Raw genomic sequence first — 21,323 nt, forward strand, 5'->3', positions numbered from 1 at the left:
TTATACATATACACTATGGAATCCTATGCAGCCATTAAAAGAAATAAAATTATCTCCTTTGCAACAACATAAATGGAACTGGAGGTCATTATCCTAAGCTAATTAATGCAGGAACAGAAAACTAAATGCCATACATTCTCACTTATAGGTACAAATAGAAATAAAGATGGGGAAAATAAACACTGAGGACTACCAGAGGAGACAGAGAGGTAGGAGAGTAAGGACTGAAAAACTCCCTATTGTGTACTATGCTCACTACCTGGGTGATGGGACCATTCGTATTCTAAACTTCAGCACCACGCAATAGAACCATGGAACCCTCTGAATGTAAAATAAAAGTTGAAATTATTTTTAAAAAGTTATCTTCTGTGTTACTTGTTTCAAGTTCAAAGCTTCAGGTATAAGCATCCAGTTGACTGAGCTACAGTTGAATGCCCAAGAGTAAACTAAAGGATTACAGGAAGAGCAACCAACTGGACTTTTAACATCTATATTGTGAGTTAGGATTCTCTAAATGCACGTGTCTTCCCTCCTTACTTCATTCAGGCCTCTATATAAGATCAGTTTGTCAGAGGGATATTCCCTGTTTACCTCTCTTAAAAGAGCATCTAGATGCCTCCTACCTGCCCATTAGTCTCCATTACTTTATATTTTTTTCATAAATGTTCAATTACTCTTTACCATCTGATGTATTACATATTTATATAATTCATTCTCTGAATATTTATAGTTTCTTTTCCACCACCATTAATACAAACCTTCTCTTCACCATCCCCCCACTTTATATCTAAAAGCTACAAAAATGTTTGTCATGAAGTAAGCACACAATATTTTCTGAATTAATGAATACTGTCAGAGTCCCTATACTTACAAAGAAAGGTTGACATAGTTTGAATATTTGTCCTCACCCAAATCTCATGTTGAAATGTAATCACTGTTGGCAGTGGCGCCTGGTGGGGGGGTGTTTGGATCACGGTGGCGAATCCCTGATGAATGGTGTTGTCCGTCCCCTTGGTGATAAGTGAGCTCTTGCTCTGAGTTTACATGAGATCTGGTCATTTAAAAGTGTGTAGCACTTACCCCCTGCTCCCACTCTCTCTCTTGCTCCTACTCTTATTGTGTGGGACACCGGCTCCCATTATGCCTTCCACCATGATTGTAAGCCTCCTGACACCTTCCCAGAAGGATATGTTGCTGTATTTCCTTTACAGCCTACAGAATCCTAAACCAATTAAACCTCTTATAAATTACCCACCCATTGGCATTTATTTATAGCAACACAAAAATGGCCTAACACAATAGCTGAAAGTGAAAAATGTCCAGTATAGATGCCTACTCCTTCTACACTTTGGCTTCTCAGGATATACATACAACTTGTCTCCCTCTTTATGTTTTTGGATTGTCAACGTATAATTTGTCTTATCCTTACATATTTGAAAAACTGTAATCCAAAATGATTTTGTTTATTATAACTCAACTGCCCTTATAACTGTGTATTATTAATAAACTGCTAACAGTCATAAGTAACCTCTTAATCCAAGTGACTTAATACAAGAGGAGCTTATTTGTCCATTAAATTACAGATCCTTGTGTATTGATTGGAAGATGGCATCATGCAGGCATTCAGAAATCCAGGCTTCTTTCATTTAAAAGCTTTTCCTTCAGCTAGAAGCTCAAAGTCTATCACTGAATCAACAGACAAAGCAAGTGTTGGAGAATCTCATAAAAGGGTATTTTCATTTGTTTTTGTTTTCATTTTAATTCAGTGTTGGCCATGGCTTAAGTCACTAGGGCCAAGATTCAAATCTGAAACTTGTGTTAGTAAATGGGGTAAAAATGTTGGAGTTGTTTTTACTTTAATAAATAGTGAAAGCCAATTTTGAATAATTAAACTTTTCATTGACTTGAAATGTCATTATCACATGTCACTATCATATATTTTATGTGTTAAAGGCTCCACTTCCTAATTTGATTTTTCTTTGTTCATAGTTCTTTCAAGTATTTATTTTCAACTATTCAAGTGTCACAATACAGTTATTGATTATTTGTGTGTTTGAGACAGGGTCTTACTTTGTTGCCTAGGCTGGAGTGCAGTGGCATGCTCATGGCTCACCGCAGCCTCAACCTCCAGGATCAAGTGATCCTCCCACCTCAGCTTCCCAAGTACTTGGGACTACAGGTATGTGCCACCACAGCTGGCTAATTTTTTGTATTTTTTGTAGAGACAGGGTTTCACCATGTTACCCAGGCTGGTCTCAAACTCCTGGACTCAAGCAGTCCTCCTGCCTCAGCCTCCCAAAGCACTGGGATTACAGGCATGAGCCCCTGTACCCAGCTCCATAATTAAGTTTTATGATACATTTTAATAATGAATAAGGTGTTCAGTAGGTCCTCTTTTGATCAAAACAATAATTTAATTGGTGAAAATTCTTTTTAAAAAATTAAATTCTCTGGAAATTATCTAAGGGGCATATGATAAATGGAGAATCCTTCATTTAAGAAAATATACTTAATATTGCTAACAATAGCTAGATTCTGTGGTATTTGAGTCACAACCTGATACCTTACTTATCTTAAATAACTTCTGGCTACAAGTTATCATAGACTGAGGCACTTAAACAAGAAACACGTATTTCTCAAATTTCTGAAGCCTGGGAAGTAGAAGGTCAAGGTTTCAGCATATCTGATGTCTGGTTTGCAGATGGCTGTCTTGTATTCTCGCATGGCAGACAGCAAAAGCAAGATCCTGTGTCTTTTTCTTTCTTTTAATTCAGGGCTTTAATCTCTCATTCTCCACCCTTATCACCTTATTAACTTTCAAAGGCTCCACTTCCAAATATCATCATTTTGGGGATTAGGCTTTAACATATGAATCTGGAAGGAACACAAACTTTCAGTCCATAGTATTACTCCTCCCATCTCCATTAGCTTCTTTGAGCAAATGCGGCCAAGTAAACAAAGACTTTCTCTCTTCCCAGTTCCAATGCTAGAGCTAAAGACTCTCTTGGGAGAAGCATATCACCAGTGGTATCTCTCATCCTCCTCAGCATTCTGTTGGGACATAGGCACAGTGTTAAAGTAAATTAAAATCGAGACCATGTCTGAAGAATACCTGAGCAGGCAGAGCCAGTTAGATCTCATAAGTGACCAGTATTAGTCAGGATTCTCTAAAGGGACAGAACTAGTAGGATAGATACATATACAAAGAAGAGTAGGCTGGGCATGGTGGCTCACGCCTGTAATTTTAGGACTTTGGGAGGCTGAGGTGGGTGGATTGCCTGAGGTTGGGAGTTCAAGACCAGCCTGACCAACATGGTGAAACCCCGTCTCTATTAAACATACAAAATTAACTGGGCGTGGTGCATGCACCCGTAGTCCCAGCTACTCAGGAGGCTGAGGCAGGAGAATTGCTTGAACCCAGGAGGCGTAGGTTGCGATGAGCCAAGATCACACCATTGCATTCCAGCCTGGGCAACAAGAGTGAAACTCCGTCTCTCAAAAAAAGAAAGAAAGAAAAAAAGGAGTTTATTAAGTATTAACTCACATGATCACAAAGCCCCACAATAGGCCATCTGCAAGTTGAGGAGCAAGGAGAGCCAGTCCAGGTGCAACAGAATAAGCATTCTAGGGCCCCAAGAGCTCATAATTCAATTTGCTCTTAAATTTGAAGTAATTGATGTAATTACAAAATAGAATGTTTTCCAAGTTTAACAAATCTTCTATTTAAAATCTTGTTTGCCTCAGAAGATGCATTTTCATCTTAATGTTTACTCTAAATATATGAGTCTTACATTTTAATTTTTCCTTATTTATCATTTCTAATTGATTATATGTTTTTCTTTGAAGAAATTTATTGTACTGATATTTGAGGCTATCTCCCTGAATTTTATTTTCTTCTTCTTTCTAGTGTTTACTTTTACTTTGTTGTTATCACTTCTAGTCTCATAAAATGAAAGCCTGGAGCATTCATTTACATTGGTTTTTAACAATACGTATACTTAAATGGGTAAATTTTTCCCTAAATTATTGCTTAAGTGTCAATGCACCAGTTTTGAAAGTCACATTTTCGTTAACTTTCAAAACAAACTTTTTCTAATTTTTCTTGTGAACCTTTATAGTTGACATAGGGTTATTTAAAAGTGTATTGCTTAACTACTAAACATTTGCTTTTTAAAAAAAGTTAATACTTTTGCCACTTCTATAACTGTGAGACTCTTTATATATTTAATGCCATTCCCTACCCCTTTTGTGCTATTGTTTTCATATGTTTAACTTCTACATGTATATTGAACCTAATAGAATAATATCATTATAATCATCATTTAATATTTAAATTATAAATATTTATTTATAAATTATTATATTATTTACCTTATCTGATACTCTTCATTCTTTTCTTTTTCTTCAGGCATATTTGCTATTATTTTTCCCCTTTTAGTGAAAATCTGCTGCTTCTGAACTTCCTCAGCTTAATAAAAATTTTTAGTGTGTGTTGTTCCCCTCTATGTGTCTGTATGTTCTCATCATTTAGTTACCACTTTTAAGTGAGAACATGTGATATTTGGTTTTCTGTTCCTGTGTTAGTTTGTTGAGTATAATGACTTCCAGCTCCATCCACGTCCCTGCAAAGGACATTATCTCCTTCCTTTTTATGGCTGCAAAGTATTCCATGTTGTATTTGTACCCTGTTGAAGGGTGGGGGATGGGAGAAGGGAGGGTATCAGAAAAAAATAGCTAATGGGTATAGCAAACAACTAACATGGTACACATTTACATATGTAACAAACCTGCACATGTGCCCCTAAACTTAAAAGTTGGAAAAAAATCTTTATTTCATTTTTATTTTTGAAGAATATTTTATCTGTTGATAGTATTCTGGATTGGCATTTTTTTCTTTAAAAATTTAAAAAATTTCATTCCATTGTCTTTGGCTTCCATAATTTCTTGAAAAATAGTGTATATCTTATAGCTTTTTCTTTTCTTTTTATGTGCCTATGCTTACCCATCTTGTTGCTATTTTAATGATAATGCATTTTCCTTATCTGGCTGCCTTTATTAACATTTTCTTTTCTTTTCAAAATTTTACTATAATGTGCCTAGTTGTGGCTTTCTGTATACTAACTTTCCTTGCATTTTGTAGAGCCTTTTATTTTAAAAAAAATCCTAGACTTCAATATCTTTTGTAAATTTTGAAAAAAATAGCCAGTATTTCTTCTAGTTTTTCTAACTTATCTTTTTTCTTTCTTCTTAAACTCTAATTACATTAGACTTTTGCACGATGTTAACATGTCCTTGATTGTCATTTCTGTATTTCTTACATTCTCTACTTTCCTTGAATGCTTCAACTGCTTTCTAGTTTACTAATTTTTGCTCTTCTTGTTTAATAATTAATTACATTATTCATTTCAATTATAGCATTTTCCATTTTAGAATGTTTATTTTATACCTATATTAGTCTGTTCTTATGCTGCTAATAAAGACCTACCCGAGACTGGTAATTTATAAAGGAAAGATGTTTAATTGACTCACAGTTCCACATGGCTGGGGAGGCCTCACAATCATCGTGGAAGGTGGATGAGAAGCAAAGTCACATTTTAGATGGTGCAGGCAAGAGAGCTTGTGCGGGGAACTCCAATTTATAAACCCATCAGATCTCCTGAGACTTATTTACTACTACTAGAACAGGATGAGGGAAACTGCCCCCATGACTTAATTATCTCCACCTGGCCCTGCCTCTGACATGTGGGGATTATTACAATTCAAGGTGAGATTTGGGTAGGGGCACAGCCAAACCAGATCAATACCTTTAGAAAGACTCACATTTTCTCTTTAGTTCACATTTTGTTTAATTTGCTTGAACAAAATTAGCACATCTATTTTAAAAATTTCAATCTTACAATACCTAAATTCAAATCATTTCTGTGCCTCTTTTCCATAGTACATTTTTATCTCCTTGTTTTTAATCATATGGTTTTGTTTTTTAGATGTGAAGTTTTTTGGTTTTTTTGGTTTTGTTTTGTTTTTTGTTTTTTTGTTTGTTTGTTTAAATTGGCTATCAGCATCACAGTTACAATTTGTAGAAATACTAGACTATGTCTTCCTTCTCCTGCGAGAGTTAGGTTTTCTTCTGTCAGGAATATAAAACAGAAGCAGAATATTTTAATCCTGTAAAAGACTAGTTTTTATTCCTTGTCAGTATATACTGTGTTTCAGTGTTCCCTTCTATTTTGTGAGTTCTGTAGTCTCAACTGAAATCTTGGGGTATTTACCTCACCACTCCACATTGGCATTAAATTCCAACCTCTTCCCAGCAGAGTACCTTCAGAAATCTTATCTCAGCTCTTTAGTCTTTCTCCTTTTACATTTCACTGGATTATTAGAGTCATATTCTGATATTTGCCTGACGGAGATGGAGACTGCATGTAGTTTTTTAGTGGTCATTCCCATGATTTTCTCTTTTCTTCACATGCTCTCCCTTTTCCAGCCACTTTTGACTAATCCAGTCTTCAGCTTTTGTTTCCTTCTGGACAGTGTGACTGCAACATTCTGCCAAGATCTATTGATAAATAATCTCAGGAAAAATGCTGTGGTAAAGATGATGTGCACCTGCTTGTGATTCCATTCAGTGATCACTAACACTCCCTCAAATGTTTCCACTATTGGTTTCTCATAAATCCCTTTAAACAACTATTTCTACATATTATGTTGATTTCACAGCTGTTTTCCATAAGACAGATTCTCTGTCATGGGCAAACTAAACATTTCTGGGCATCTTCATTAGCTTGTCTGTCAGGACCAAACTAACTATTTTGGGGAATCTTCATTAGCTAACCACTAGATTCATTAGCTAGCCATTAGATCTATAATTTCTGTCATTTTTTAATATGCCATATTTATTTAAAGTAAGAAAAGTTCTAGACTGATATTTTCTGTCATTCATTTGCTTTTAATTTGTACAATGACTATTTTTCTTTGTAATTGTTCTTGTACTTTTTTGGTTCAATTCAAGTCATTTTAAAATTCTATCCTTTACATTTTATAAATAATTTGTTTTATTTAGCTTCTTTGTATGATGTTCAATGATATCAAGAGTTTTACCTTTCTAAAATTTTATCTAAATGTATATTTTAAAAATATAACCCTCTTATGTTCTTACATACGACTGTGGAAGTTGTCCTTATTTGAAATTTTTTCTGGGTTATAAGGAATTGATTTTACTTTACTTGGTCAATCTGTGTCTTTCATATACTAAAAAACATTGCTGGTGAAATCATTTCCCTGTTTTTGTAGGGAACAGGTGTTCTCTAGAAAATTGTAGAGAACCTTTTCTGTTAATTTATTTGATTCTATGAGAACAGACATAGATGAAAAACCATGGGTATCTAATTTTAAGAATGTTTTCCGAACTTTCTTTATAAATTCATTTGAATTTTTGCCCCATTTATGGCCCACTAGATTGTAAATATATGATCTTCTCTATTAGAAGGTAAACTTATATATGAAATTGTACAATTTTTCTAGGTAAATTTATTCTGTTCTTGATGGCTAAATTGGTATCTAGGCTATTTGTGTATAATTCAGTGAGCATCTTCTCTCTTCACTTCAGAGTCTCAATACTTTCCAGATGCCTGTTTTTCTGATGCATATGACAAATTAAAGAAAATACATTTTATATGTACACATACATATATATGCACACAAAATATATATAGGTATATATTCACCCTATAATTATATTATGTATAAATATATGCAATATATAATGTATATATTTTCTGTAAACTTATGTTTATATGTATTTGTATTTATGTGTAAATAATTTTTGTATGCATCACATGCACTTATATATATTTCATCTTTTTTAACCTACATCAACCATTGCTATTTCTAAAAATTGGTATTCCTGATGAGTAAAATGGGTTTAGTTTTCTTATTCTATATTCTTTTTGCATTCTGACTGCACGCCTGCACTCCTCCTCCAAAATGAATGAGTTTTGATCCTTTGAAATTGCCTTCATTCCTTCTTCACCACACCTCACTGTAAACACAGCAGATAAGCCTGATATGAGCTTCTTCCATTTGCTTCTCACAATATCTTCCAAACTGTACTGCATTTAGCCCTTATCTTCTGACACTTATCAGATTCAATGAATCTTTTCCTAGTTTCAGTACATAAAATATTTTGTTTTGATTCACGTTACTTGTGATATAAAGAATTACAGAATAATTTTAAAATATTGTCATGTATCCATAAGTTTTTAAAATCCCATAAATACTTTAAATTAAACTTCTATTTGATGTTAGGTCGTATGCCATGATATATGCTAATAATAAAATAGTAAATAAGTGGTAATAATTTTTATTGTACAATCGACAAAATTTATATTTTGTAACTAATAATTATCCTAAAATTGGGTATTTTTTTTTTTTTGCTACATTTTACTTTATTTTGCTTTTGAGGAAAACCAATTGACCAAGTTTTCCCAGAACTGTTAGTGTTCACTGATCAAGAAGGAAAGGAGGTCAGAAGGCAAACTTTTCACTTCCTCTCAAACATATATTGCAAGTACCACAGAAAATTGAAACAACAGATGCAGCACAGACTGATTTTCAACATGCAGCGGGCCCAAGCAAGAAGTGTTGAGTACTGAAGATCTACAGAGGTCAGACTGGGAGCACTACTACAGGAAGTTTGAATCTATCCACCCAGCTTTTTCCTCCCACATTCTAGGCTCATCACTCCTTCCCATTTCAATCTGGCTTATCCAAATATGTGGAAATCCAGGCTGCTCCATATATATTAATACTTGCCCAGATGTTTTTCTGGAGGCATCTCCACAAGCCAAGCCCCGACTCAAATTCTGTACAGGAAGTTCCCGTTGCTGTCAAATAACTTTCGCCCCCTCTATACTACTTTGCTGCTGGTTACCTGGCTCCCCTGCCTTTAACTCCTCCAGCTTCTGATCACTTGGCAACCCACCATAGCCAGTTCTTCTGGAGCTCTCACAATCACTGGAGTTCTTCTGCAGCTCTCTCTGATGACCCAGGACTGCAGCAACAGTCACAAAGCTCTCCTCCAGGTCCTGGATTCCTTTATTTCTTCCCTTCCATCTCCTTGGTGTATTTGTCCTGTGAGTGTTTGACTCTATCACTTTCAAAGTTGTGCTGTAATTCGGGTCTTTGGATGAGGCTTCATGCCCTGGCATAAGCAAAGAGCCTGATACAGAGTGGCCTGCAGGGAGCAGCTTCCAGGTATTTCCAGAGCCCTGGAGCTGCTGAAGCGAGTAGGCAAGCCCAGCTTTCTTAAGGACTTTTTGATCCGGCTTCAGCTTCTGCTCCATTGTGGGTACAAACTTGCATTTTAAAACTCTTCCGGGCGGGGTGGCTCATGCCTGTAATCCCAGCACTTTGGGAGGCCGAGGTGGGTGGATCACCTGAAGTCAGGAGTGTGAGACTAGCCTGGCCAACATGGTGAAACCCTGTCTCTACTAAAAATACAAAAAATTAGCCAGGTGTGGTAGCACGGGCCTGTAATCCCAGCTACTTGGGAGGCTGAAGTAGGAGAATCGCTTGAACCTGGGAGGCGGAGGTTTCAGTGAGTGGAGATCCGCCATTGCACTCAGCCTGGGCAACAGAGCAGAACTCCGTTAAAAAAAAAAAAAAAAAAAAAAACTTCGGATCACATCAGTGCAGACATCAAAGCCTTCCATCAACCTGGGAACTGACCAAGACCAGGCGCCTCCATTTGCCTCCGGATTTTCCGGAATCAGATTGCTTTTTTCTGTCGTTGCAGGGTGCTGGGGGAAGAGAGCCAATGGCAGAAGCCACGCACGGAAGTAGGATGGATGTTTGAAGAGCCTCAGGCTAAATCACGGAGCTCCTAGCCCACTTCTCTTTGATCGCAAGGGCAACCGTGCCATGTTGCCGGCTTAGAGCTGCTCTGTACACTGAGAAAGCTACCGCCTAAAACAATAACTGCCCTTAAGTACACCTAACTCTCTAAATGGGTGATGAAATACGTCATTAGTGAAGGTGACAGGTGACAGCGTGCTGGCAGTCCTCACAGCCCTCGCTCGCTCTGGGCACCTCCTCTGCCTTGGCTCCCACTTTGGTGGCACTTGAGGAGCCCTTCAGCCCACCGCTGCACGGTGGGAGCCCCTTTCTGGGCTGGCCAAGGCCAGAGCCTGCTCCCTCAGCTTGCAGGGAGGTGTGGAGGGAGAGGCAGGAGCGGAACCGGGGCTGCGCAGGGCACTTGCGGGCCAGCTGGAGTTCCGGGTGGGCGTGGGCTTGGCGGGCCCCGCACTGGGAGCAGTGGGCCGGCCCTGCTGGCCCCGGGCAATGAAGGGCTTAGCACCCGGGCCAGCGGCTGCAGAGGGTGTACTGGGCCCCCCAGCAGTGCCAGCCCACCGGCGCTGCGCTCGATTTCTCACGGGGCCTTAGCTGCCTTCCCGTGAGGCAGTGCTGGGGACCTGCAGCCCGCCATGCCTGAGCCTCCCACCCCCTCCATGGGTTCCTGTGCGGCCGGAGCTTCCCCCATGAGCAAGCACCATCCCCTGCTCCACGGCACCCAGTCCCATCGACCACCCAAGGGCTGAGGAGTGCAGGCGCCCAGCAGGACTGGCAGGAAGCTCCACCTGCAGCCCTAGTGCGGGATCCACTGGGTGAAGCCAGCTGGGCTCCCGAGTCTGGTCGGGGGGTGGAGAACCTTTATGTCTAGCTCAGGGATTGTAAATACACCAATCAGCACTCTGTATCTAGCTCAAGATTTGTAAACACACCAATCAGCACCCTGTGTCTAGCTCAGGGTTTGTGAATGCACCAATGGACACTCTGTATCTAGCTACTCTGGTGGGGCCTTGGAGAACCTTTGTGTCCATACTCTGTATCTAACTAATCTGGTGGGGACGTGGAGAACCCTTGTGTCTAGCTCAGGGATTGTAAACCCACCGATTAGCGCCCTGTCAAAACAGACTGCTCAGCTCTACCAATCAGCAGGACATAGGTGGGGCCAGATAAGAGAATAAAAGCAGGCTGCCCGAGCCTGCAGTGGCAACCTGCTTGGGTCCCCTTCCACACTGTGGAAACTTTGTTCTTTTCGCTCTTTGCAATAGCTCTTGCTACTGCTCACTCTTTGGGTCCACACTGCTTTTATGAGCTGTAACACTCACCGCGAAGGTCTGCAGCTTCACTCCTGAAGCCAGCGAGACCAGGAGCCCACCGGGAGGAACGAACAACTCCAGACACACCACCTTAAGAGCTGTAACACTCACCGCAAAGGTCTGCAGCTTCACTCCTGAGCCAGCTAGATCAGGAACCCACCAGAAGGAAGAAACTCCGAACACATCCGGACATCAGAAGGAACAAACTCCAGAGGTGCCACCTTAAGAGCTGTAACACTGCGAGGGTCCGCGGCTTCATTCTTGAAGTCAGTGAGACCAAGAACCTACCAATTCCGGACACAAAGGGACCAACGGTCCCAGGGGAGCCGAACACCTGACGCTGCGCCCCTGACAACACCCCTAAGAAGGAACAAGGGCCGCTGCCAAGCAGGACGCCTGGCGCCAAGGGGGCGTGGCCTGGGGCGGTGGGTGGGGAGAGGCCTTGCTTCAAGCTGAGGGCCCAGGGAAAAGCCGGTACCTTTCCACCTCCTGCAGCCCGCCTTCCTCTGGCTCCCGGTCAATAAGGCCTGGGCCCGCCACCCAGTGGGTCTTGAACCCACAGCGAGTGATGGCAGCGCGAACGCGCCCGCTATCTAGAGACTCAGGGTAACCACCATGTCGACTGAAACCAGCCTTCAGCAGCCAAATTGGGTCTATTCTTTGACAGAAGGATTTTAAAAGATATTACATAATTAATAATTTGTCCCTTTACATGCTATCTCTTTAAATTGCCCATAAATGTTCAAGATTATTCACGAATTATTATCCAGGGAAGCTTTGCCAAATCAAATTCAGAAACATGAAGTCATGTTTCTGGTTTTATCCTCACTTTCTGATTTATTTGAGAAAAGAAGGAATTTTTTTCTGTTTTATGGTTAAATTTGATGCTCACTGTTTTTTATTTGTACTCCCTCTTTTCATAATCAAGTTTGCTCTCTTTTAAAGTTAATCTCGTCATATTTAAATTATAATATTCACAGGAAAAAAAAAACCCATTAAAAAACCAAGGACTTGAACAGACACTTCTCAAAAGAAGACGTTCATGCAGCCAACATATAAAAAAAGCTCAACATTACTGATCATTAGAGAAATGCAAATCAAAACTACAAAGAGATACTATCACATGCTAGTCAGAATGGCCATTATTAAAATGTCAAGAAACTATAGATGCTGGCAAGGTTGTGGAGAAAAAGGAACACTTTTACACTGTGGGTGGGAATGTAAATTAGTTCAACCACTGTGGAAGACAGTGTGGTGATTCCTCAAAGATCTAGAAGTAGAAACATCATTTGACTCAGTTATCCCGTCACTGGGTATATACCCAAAGAAATATAAATCATTTTGTTATAAAGATACATCTACATGTATGTTCATTGCAGCACTATTCACAATAGCAAAGACATGGAACCAGCCTAAATACCCATCAGTGATAAACTGGATAAAGAAAATGTGGTACATATACACCATGGCATACTATGCAGCCATAAAAAGGAATGAGATCATGTCTTTTGCAGGAACATGGATGGAGGTGGAAGCTGTTATTCTCAGCAAACTAATGCAGGAACAGAAAAATCAAACACCACATGTGCTCACTTATAAGTGGGAGCTGAACGATAAGAACAAGTGGACACACCCAGGGGAACAACACACAGTGGGGCCTGTCGGGAGGGGTTTGGGGAAGCAGAGCATCTAGAAGAAGGGCTAATGGATGCTGGGCCTAATAGTTTGGTTATGGGTTAATCTGTGCAGCAAACTATCATGGCACACATTTACCTATATAATAAACCTGCACATCCTGCATATGTATACCAAAACTTAAAATAAAAGTTGGAGAAACAAAATAAAAATAAATAATATTATAATTAATTAGAAATTGGCCAATAAATGTGAGTAGAATAGAAAACAAAGTTATAGATCCTTTTTTGTTAAGAAAATTTTATTTCTAGCAGCTATTGAAATATTATAGTTATTATGATGAATATAGATTAAAAACTTTGGAAACTAAAAATATGGGTTTGAGATAATTTTTATAAAATATAAAATCTCCAGCTTTGGTTTTGTGTAGTTCTGTATTATTTTCAAATTTAAGGAGCTATAATGCAGCTGAAAACAGGAAACGTGTGTTATATCTTTTTAACTAAAATATGAAGGAGAAATAAAACGGTTAATCTATCTCATTTTGACCCTTTATTTTAGCTAGCACTTTTGCATTTAAACATAGGAATTAAGGTTTTGAAATTCCAGGGATTTTCTGCCAAAAGAGAAGTTGGTCTACAAACTATTGTGATGCTAGATGCCAGCAAATCCATTTATTTAGTTAGCAAACATCGCAATTCTAGTGTGAACTCAGGCCATGTTTGAGACTTTAATTAAATGGAAATGTGTTGTCTTCACTGAGAGAAAAAAAACAACTGGTTATTAAATTTTCTAAGCTAGAAATGCAGTGTTTATTGGATGGAATTTTACACACACACACACACCCTTAAATACAAGCAATCGAGTTTAACTCTATTGAATAAATATGGAAATCGATATTACCTGATTTATAAAACCTGGGAAGTAAAGCTAATCATTTTTGATCATCAGGATGTAAATGTTTTTGAGACAATTCTCTGGTAAGTAGATGCTTTCTTGATTTGCAGTTTACTTTAATAAGAATACTATATTTGAGATCTGAAAAAACAAAAACAAAAACATGGATTTCTTGTAAACTCATATTATACTTAAGATTGAAGAGTTAAATCACGGTGGATCAGACCTGTAATCCCAGCAGTTTGGGAGGTCGTGTCAGACAGATCACCTGAGGTCAGGAGTTCAAGATCAGCCTGGTCAACATGGTAAAACCCCTTCTCTATTAAAATTCAAAAATTAGCCAAGAATCTTGGCAGGCACCTGTAATCCCAGCTACTAGGGAAGCTGAGGCAGGAGAATCACTCGCACCCGGGAGGTGGATGTTGCAGCGAGCCAAGACTGTGCCATTGCACTCCAGCCTGGGCAATACAGCGAGACTGTCTCAGGAAAAAAAAAAAAGAGTTAAACTCTAGATTATTTTAATACCATTTAGTAAGTTTAAAAGTTGTGATAGATTAAATAGCAAACCTGTATCTGAAAACTTCCAATAAAGATTATTCACTGACATGTTTTGCATAATGCTTTGCTATATTTACATACACTTAAAACTGTTCCTGCTAAGATTCTCTCACCTAACTAGACTGCTGAAATAACAACTGATGGCTATAAGCACAACCCATAATTAATTTCCCTTAAACAAACAATTGTGGGGAACTTTATGTGGTTTATTTAATTTGCTAACTGAATAAATTGGTTTGCTGCCATATGATGGTTGCAGTTTTCTTTTCCTTATTCTACTTAAATATCATTCTACTGTTTATTATCATATCCATACAGTATGGTTCAACCTTAAGAAAGTACTTAAAGTCACTTGCTATTTTCCCAGTGCTTTAGATGTGAATAATATTAAAAATGAGATGTAGTGCTTTATAGTTAATTATACTTTCATTGTAATTTGAATAAAATAGGCATTCTTGTAAAAATAGGACCATGACATTATAAATATGAGTGTCTTGTGTGTTATTCCTGAACTTACAGTACAAATAATCATATAATATTAGGAAAGGAAAGGCTTATTGTAAGTTAATGAAATAAGAGAGAATTTGAAAAATATTTGTCTAATTTTTACTTTGTTTAGGGTCATCCTAGAGGAAAGGAAAATGTTTAGATATGGAGAGATGATTGAAGTTCCAGGTCTAATTATCTTGTTTCTGAGGATTTACAGGAATATGGCCAAATTTATCATTGACTTTGTAGAAGAGTTCTGAGCAGAAATTTGACATAGGACAGCTGAAGCAATGAGAGAGGTGAAGCATAAATATCCCCAAACAACCTATTTTCCATATTGAAATATATTTCTTCTAAGATTGGAAAGCTTTAATGAAGTCAGAGATGACTGCAAAGTGGCTTACCTGACAGATGAAGCAATAAGCTCATTCCCTCTCTGCAGCTAAAAGGTTGAAATTACCCATCTGTCATTTCTTTAGTGGGTGGGGATTATAATGGAAGGCAGCATGCCATCTTAATTACATAACTATCCCAATTCCAATTTCATATAATGTAGGGTATAAAATGCATTATCTTTCTACAATAAACTGAACACATAACAATGGCTGTATTCCATTTTATCTTTGACATTTCTATTTTTCCATTACTATTTTTTTAATTTAATGTGATATTGTAGCACATTTTACTTTGATGTTACTGCTCCCTATTTTTTGATATTGTTATCAAAAATGCAGTGATTATTTGTTGACAGTTAATGTGCACGTGAAGACATATCAGTATACCACATATGAGATTTTATGAATAAAAGGAAAATAAATATGATTTAAATTTAGACTTCTTTTGTCTTCATTGTTTTTCTTATAAAGGGCCCTTTCACTTTCTGTAAGAGTTCTCAAGACATGGGATCCCAGAGGATTCCGCAGGGTGTATAGACTTACTCATGTTACTTAGAGCAAAAGATCCTTGTGATTTAATTCAATATTATTCCTTTATACAGCTGGATGAATGCTAGAAGTCCAGACTCGATACTTTTTTACTTTCATTTGACTCATTCGGTGATAACCTTGAGCCGTTACCCTCACAACTGAGTATGTGACAGGAATGTTGAGCTTGGTAGGATTAAGATAACACATAAAAAGGAAACCTTTAAAATTTTTGATATAGAGGGACATCTAGACAGAGATACTCCATACAGATAAAATGCCTTTTAAAAACAGACTTTTTTAAAAACACATATATATGTGTGTGTATAAATATGTATGTATGTATACACACAGAGACACACACACAAGAGAATATACTCTCAGTTCAGTCAGAAACTCAAAACCTTAAATATTTTAATTTTTACTTGGACTTTGTTTTAATATAAAAAATGTTTCTCAAACATGTATATCAGTTAGTTACTTTTACATAACAAGCTCCACTAAAACTCACAAGCATACAAGTATTTATTTAGCTCACATTTACTTTTAATGGATGATCTGGGTGAGGCTTACCTGCTGCAGCTTCTCTCTGCACCAAGTACCTTTCTTCTCCAACCTGGAACCAAGGCTTAGTCCAAACATAACACTTTCTTGGAAGGGGTAGGAACACAAGACACCAGGGGAAATGTACAAGGCCTCTTAAAGCCCAGACTTCCAACTGGCACACACTTACTTCAGCCGGATTCTATTGACTAAACAAGTCACGTGATAGCATCCAAAGCCAAGGGTTAGGAAAATATACCCTATTCCTTAACGGAAGAAACTGATAAGCCACCCAGAAAAGAATAAAAAATCATGAAGGCAGCCGGGCACCGTAGCTCACGCCTGTAATCCCAGCACTTTGGAAGGCCGAGGCGGGCGAATCACAAGGTCAGGAGATCGAGACCATCCTGGCTAACACGGTGAAACCCCGTCTCTACTAAAAATAGAAAAAAATTAGCCAGGCGTGGTGGCAGGTGGCTGTAGTCCCAGCTACTCGGGAGGCTGAGGCGGGAGAATGGTGTAAACCCAGGAGGCGGAGCTTGCAGTGAGCCGAGATCGCGCCACTGCACTCTAGCCTGGGTGACAGAGCCAAGACTCCGTCTCAAAAAAAAAAAAAAAATCATAAGGGGGTAACGAAGTGGGTTATAATGTAATTAACCACAGTAAGAGTTGTGCTTGGTCCAGTGAGAGATAAGAAATGTAAGACAGGATTTGGTATGTCCGAAGAGTTTGCAGTCTACTTCAGTCAATAACAAATTGCTTTTGAAAAAAAAATAACAAATCATTGTTGCAAAAAATGTGACTTTTGTTTTGGTTACTCATCCTGCTTTTAGGGAATTTTCTATAATAATGTATAGTGTGGGAGGTAGAATAGGCCTTCCAGTATAGAAGCTGAAAATGCTAGACATTCTTTCCCAGCTCCTTAGAACCTAAGACCTTTTTCAATCCCATCACTGGATTATAATCATTCCACTATAAAGACATGTGCACTTGTATGTTTATCACAGCACTATTTACAATAGCAAAGACTTGGAACCAACCCAAATGCCCATCAATGATAGACTGGATAAAGAAAATGTGGCACATATACACCACGGAATACTATGCAGCCATAAAAAAGAATGAGTTCATGTCCTTTCCAGGGACATGGATGAAGCTGGAAAACATCATCCTCAGCAAACTAACACAGGAACAGAAAGACAAACGCCACATGTTCTCACTCATAAGTGGGAATTGAACAATGAGAACACATGGGAAAAGGCAGGAGAACATTGCACACTGGGGCCTGTTGGCAGGTGGGGGACAAGGGGAGGGATATGTGTATAATATATATACACATATTATATATGTGTATACATGTGTGTATACATGTGTATATACGTGTATACACATGTGTATATACACGTGTATATATGTGTATACACGTGTATATATATATACACCTGAGTTCAACCAATAATATGAGGCCGAGGTGGGAAGGGATACCAAGGAGGTTTTAAATTTGGAGCTGTGCTTGAACAACTGGTAGAGCGGAAATGTTTCTAGGGGCACCTGTAGCAGTGTCATCAACCAAAGGTTCCTGGCAAGGAGGTGCTGGTAATAGAGGCTGTTGACAGTAAGTGTGAGTGAGAGATGTCTTTCCTGGATGGAAGTTGGCTGCAACTCTTTCCATCCCTTTGTTTTAAATCCCTTTGTTTTATCCCCTTACCTTATCCTGATATGCCAGTCTTCTTAGGTATATTCTTTTAACAAATTTCCTTTTTTGGTCAAATAAGACAGGGTTGCAGTGTGCTACGTAGTCACAAACCCTGACTGATACTTTCAGTGTTCAAATTGAGAGATAAATGTTATAGCAGTTCAGAAAGGAAAGAACAGTATCAGCAGAGTCATCACAAAACCTAAGGAAGATACGGGATTTAACTGATTCTTACAAGATGTCTATGGGTAAAGAAAGGAAGAAATGTGTGTTAAATATCCTAAAAGAAGAAAAGGACATAGTAATTGAATTTATACAATTAGCAGTAGGCCAGTGTAACGGCAACTCGAAAGAGATGTTTAAACTGGCCAACTCTAGTCCTCCTTCCCCACTCTGCCACACTTTTTAATGTGATTTCTCCTCTTACCATCCTATTTTAAGCATTTAATTCCAAAGGCATAGTGACTTGGAGTTTATGACTTTCATGGAAAATATCAGATTATTACTTAGGTGACCTCTACTAACTTAGATTTCATTTACCACTCTCATTTTTGGTTTCTATGACATGCAACCTCTGGAGTTTTCTCCTATTTTTCTGGTTGCCTGTTCCATCTCCTTTTCTGACTCTCTTTCTTCCCCTAACCCACAAAGGCTGGGGTTTTTCATGGCTCTTTCACAAACATGTTTTTGTTCTCATTGTACACATTCTCCCAGTGTAAAATTATCATTATTTTTAATTACCATTCATGTGTTGCTCTTTTCCTGATGTATATTTACATCCCTGATCACTCTCATGTTCCAGACATATATAATTAACTTTCTGGGGAGTACTCTCAAATTGAATGCCCAAGAGGCAGCTCCAATTCAACTAGTTCAAACAGAACTTTATTCTCTCCTTTTTGCCTTGCTAAATGGCTTTGACAATGCAGATATCCTTGACTTTTTCTTCTTTTTTTATCCAGTCTCCATGACCACCTCCGCTCCTACACTGTACTGAATTAATTATTAGGGCTTATTGACTCTTCTTTGATATTTCCAAGTCTGTCTTTTTGTTCCATCTCATGCCATCACTTTGTTCATTCCAACATTATATCTCACTTGACTTATGGTAAGAGTCTCATAGCTGGCACTCTTCCTTCAAGTACAGTTTGTCTTCACTTTTCTTGATAATAGAGGCACACTATCTTTTAAAAGATTATTTAAATATGACCATTACATTTTAAGAATATGTTTATTGGTCTTGTAATTGTTCTCAAGACAAATATTATTTTGTTGGTATAACAATACATCTCTAGATTCTGCTTTTCTCTCTCCCATCTCAATCTCAGAAACAGTCTATGCTCATCATGAAATGTATCTAAATGTATTTATCTAAATGGGACATTTTCCTCTCATCTCTCTAATTCTTAACAGTTACTTCCTCTGAATACCCATTCCTGCCTCCACAAAATACACCACAACCTGGAAAATATCTAATCACTACGCAGAAATTAGCTCAGATCTCACCTATGCTCCAAAGCTTTATGTAACTTTTTGAGCCTGAGAAGGGCTATTTCTAGGAGATTTTATAGCACTCTGTATTTACTTACATTGAGACAGTGGAGGTACTGCACAAAAATTTCATGATTTATTTCTGTATCAAACACTAGACACCGAACTTTCTAAGTTCATTTTTATACTCTTTTTTCTCATTTGCATACAGTAGATGATTAACAAATACGTGATTATTTGAACTTGCATAGGGACTATGAATCACGGAGAGTAAGCTTAAAGACAAATATGGATATTGATTGTCAAAGAAGTAGAATCAAAAAGAATTAGTTACCAGTTTTGATAATCCAAGGATAAGGTACAAAGCATTTAAAATTTTTATGAACTCTATAAACCTGGCACCAAATTAATGACTATTCTTAATTATTGAAGAGTACTCATAGCCTTGTATCTTTGGCCATTTTGTTATATTAGCATCACTCTATACCTACTCTTAGAGATTATTTTATTTATCGCTTTGATTTCTTACCTGCTAAACACTTTATTGATTACTAAGTAAACTCCTAGATACACTGATACTGAATATTTTATTCAAAATCAAACACTTCATACTTAATTAATCTGTCTTAAAATAATATGAAATATAATTTGAAGTCTATGCACAAACCAAAAAATATAAAAAAGAAGTAGTTAATCCCAATGTGCTGGGATTACAGGCATGAGCCACTATGTCCAGCGATAGATGTAATCTTGTAGAGGCTCCAGGATCAAGGTCTGCATAAATCAAATCCTTGACTGAAGAGAGAAGGCTTAACCCCAAGGAGAGTGAATTTGGGTTGCCAGGGCAGGGGTGTGGTTGGTGGAAGTTGGTGAGTGAAAAAGGGTTTCTGGTACTAGAAAATAGGGTTCCTTTTCAATTTCACAGTTGGGGCCTCTTAGTCTAGTAGCCACCTTACCTCTTAACTATACTAAACCAAATCTTGCTAGTCAACCCTCCTCAACTATGTACATAGAATTTACATGCAGATTTCCTTCTCATGGGAGAAAATTATTTACAAAACATCAGCATCCATAGTAGATGGATAAACCTTCAAGAGCTACTGAAGCAAGTCCATGCAGTCCCTTAATATATTAATAAAACACCAAAGGTCACTAGATACAGGAGAAATAAACAAAATAAACTAAGTAAAAAGCCAAGATAAATTTTAAAGATAATGCTTAGGGATATATAGTTAATTCAAGGCAGAAAAAAGTAAAAAATAAAAAATAGAAGACCTAGGTAATTTATAGAGTAAAATCACCATAAATGGTACCTGCATAAACCAATAATATAATTATATAAAAGAAAAAAAATCAACCAGAAAGCAAAAAGAATTCTTAAAACTTCTTTGTTTAAAGAAATCTGATTTCTTAAATATTCGAGAATGCAATGTATTGAGCACTGTAAGATAAATATTAAGAAAAATCTGTAAGTTAAGGCACAATTATTTGAAAAATAGATAAACTTAGAGAAAACACCTTAAGACATAGAAGATCCAACCAGCCTAGAAACTCATACAGAGAACTACTAGAATAAACTATTGGAAAATAGTATACTAAAGGAAGAGTCACATTAAACTACTCTAGATCACCTTTTCATGTATTCTGGAAATTATCTAAACACAGAAGTTTTGCTTTCCTTTTTTTATCTCCCTAATGGTCTCTTAAGGCAAACCCTAAATTATCTGTTTTTTCTCTGAATATTGTTTATTCTCCTTTTTGCTGTTGTTCTTTTACTTTTTTCTCAAAAAGCTGGTGATCTTTGATGATCTCAATATTTTATGACAAAGAACTGCACTATTTCTCATGATTGTGCTTTACAGTTTCCTTGGCTATTATGGACATTGTCTTTTGCCATTGTCTTTTGTGGGCAGTGTGTTCCTCAGTCATTTA

At 37.6% G+C, this 21,323-nt stretch overlaps 1 pseudogene; it reads right to left on the reverse strand.

The window, feature by feature from the left end:
• Positions 1 to 8,854: 8,854 nt before the first annotated feature.
• On the reverse strand, positions 8,855 to 16,303 carry LOC100454036 (neugrin-like; annotated as a pseudogene).
• Positions 16,304 to 21,323: the final 5,020 nt, after the last annotated feature.

Source organism: Pongo abelii, chromosome 2 (assembly GCF_028885655.2).
Source record: "Pongo abelii isolate AG06213 chromosome 2, NHGRI_mPonAbe1-v2.0_pri, whole genome shotgun sequence".
In the NCBI taxonomy this organism is placed as follows: domain Eukaryota; kingdom Metazoa; phylum Chordata; class Mammalia; order Primates; family Hominidae; genus Pongo; species Pongo abelii.